General features: G+C 34.8%; 1 long non-coding RNA gene across 1 annotated transcript in view; it reads left to right on the top strand.

Moving 5' to 3' along the window:
- The window catches only part of LOC128249203 (uncharacterized), an 11,256-nt gene that overhangs the window by 7,573 nt on the left and 1,123 nt on the right, over window positions 1-2,560 (top strand). Inside the window, exon 2 of the long non-coding RNA XR_008265320.1 lies at window positions 2,068-2,249. This is a non-coding gene — a long non-coding RNA (uncharacterized LOC128249203). The remainder of the gene's footprint in view (window positions 1-2,067; window positions 2,250-2,560) is intronic.

Raw genomic sequence — 2,560 nt, 5'->3', positions numbered from 1 at the left:
ATATATATATATATATATATATATATATATATATATATATACATGCTTACATACATATTAATTTACTTACATATACAAGCATATTTAAGTATATACATACATACACATACATGGACAGGAACTTTGTTAGAAAGAGACAAATCTTAAGGTCAGTCAAAGCAGCCACTGAGTGTAATACCAGACGACATCTACTAAACAATAAAGGGAGAAATGAGTAATCATTCAATAAACATCTTCAGAATAAGTGAAGTATTCTTTGGTAGGTACCCTGAGTGTACAACTGTTCCATGTTAGCCAAATTTACCTAGACTAATCTAATTAAAGAGAAATATGAGGGGAGAAAGACCTGCATCAACAGAAAGTTATGCATGGGTACATATCTCACAAGCTAGAAGATAACAAAATTAACAGGGAAATAGCTTCTGGGCTTGTTATAGATATATTACTTCCGACCTAGAAGTATATGCTTTTGCTATTCAATAACAGAAGATAGTGACTAAATACATTCTCAATAAGAGAGATAAGCACGTCTCTTAATATCCATGTTTTGATAGAAAATGTTGATTATGCAATACCAATGGGGTAGATATCCCCTACATCATCAGTAGCTTTCCCAAAATGTCCACAAGGTATTACATTTTCATGAGATTTGATATTGTTGCCAAAACTATCAGTTTTGACTTTGCCAGAGCTAACCAGTGTGGTATATTTCTAATCCCATGGAGAGCTTGCTGGTACAGGTTGATAAGATATGGTCAGTAGAAGGTCAGCTTCTTGTACCGGTACCCAACAATCCAGTCTCTCCCATGTGTTTTTCCACTCCAAAGTGTTGTGTGTGTGTGAGACTTTTCAGTTTTTCTCCTAATGAAGAAATATCCTTGAACCCGATATTACCACTATTAATATCAGAAACTCCAGCTAAGTTAGTGCAGTCCTCTGCAAGACTACATTGAGCTATGTTTCATGGGATAATAACAATAGTTAACAATAGTGTTTCAGTAATAATTTTCAGGTTCTATTGGTTGGTTATTATTTGCATGAAGCTTTTAGTTTTGTGCTTTGCACTTACTTGGTGGTGTATCAAATTCATTTTGCCCTGTTAATGGCAAACATGATTTGTATGCTTTGTAAACCAGTTTAACCTTTTCCTTTTTTGCTGTTTTCAAAAGCTAGTATGACCATACATGAAAACTTAAGAGTACTACAAAGTTTGAGATCTTGTCAATGTTATAAGTAAGTCAAGGATTAAGTTTAAGCCATTCACATTTGAAATCTCTCAAAAACGATTCCTTGACCAAATTTCTTTAGTTTAGATTGTGTCAGAATTAACAGAATTGGTCCAGTTTCAGTGAAGTTGTCCTGTTGAAGTAGCCGAGCCAGAGAAGATTCATGGATCACATTCACTTCATCATTATTTTAGTCACTTGGAATATTTGTAATTCAGAGGATCCAGGCTCTGTAGAGATTTTTTTTTTCATCTCTGATGTCCTGTTCAGTTCTGTCAACAAACGGTTTGTTGACAGATCTTGGCAATGGTTTGGTAAGTTGTGTAGCTTATAGACATATCACTTTTATTATTATCATACATTTATTTTATTTGAAATATTTAGCAATGGTAGAGGCACATGGCTTCGTGGGCAGGGTGTTGGACTTGTGGTCATAAAACTGTAGTTTTGATTCCTGGACCGAGCGACATGTTTTTGAACAAAACACTTCATTTCACATTGCTCCAGTCTACTCAGCTGGTAAAGAGGAGTAACCCTGTGACAGACCGGCGTCCAGTCCAGATGAGGAATATATACACCATGGAAACCAGGATACTGTTCCCGTGAGTTTATATAACTCGGGAAGGAACTTTACTTTACCATTTAGCTATGAATGTTTTCCAAAATAGAAAAATAAAAACTCTACATTTATAGTGATTTTTCCAGCATTAATTTAAAAGCCACAGTCCAACTGATATAAACGGTCCTAACATGTTATTCTTTGTAATCAGTCTCTTCATTTGCTGTATTCAGCACATGTAGAATGTGTTGATGATAAAACCATATGTTTTTTCTTTCAAAGGATGAAGTTTAGTGTACACCATTTAGATTTGGTATCTGAGAAGAACAGAACATGTATGCTGTGAAGAGGAAAGCAACCTGTAGATCACTCTTTGGTGTTACTATAAATAGATTCCAGTCTGAGCATATTTTGCTTTTCATCCCTGGAAGTTATGACATCAAAAACTAAACACAGAAATGTTGGTAAGTTCCAGAATGTCTGTACTGAATGTAAACAATATTGGAGAGTGACAAAGGAGTTAACTTGGAGAAAGCATTTGTTTCTTAAACTCCATTAAGAAAAATTAATGGGGACAAATTTGAGAAGATTGTTTATCAAGTACTTTGATTGACTAATTAGTTAGGAATTAATTTGTTATCATTGCCAATTTGTCATCTTGCCACCCAAAACATACTAAAATGAATATACCGTTCAACTTAGCGAGAAGAATTTGCACGATTGCTTGGCACCTTGGGCAAGTGTCTTCTACTATAACCTCAGGCCGACCAAAGCC

Source organism: Octopus bimaculoides, chromosome 12 (genome assembly GCF_001194135.2).
Source record: "Octopus bimaculoides isolate UCB-OBI-ISO-001 chromosome 12, ASM119413v2, whole genome shotgun sequence".
NCBI lineage: Eukaryota > Metazoa > Mollusca > Cephalopoda > Octopoda > Octopodidae > Octopus > Octopus bimaculoides.
The sequence above is the reverse complement of the archived record's forward strand: the minus strand, read 5'-3'. Positions and strand labels throughout refer to the sequence as shown.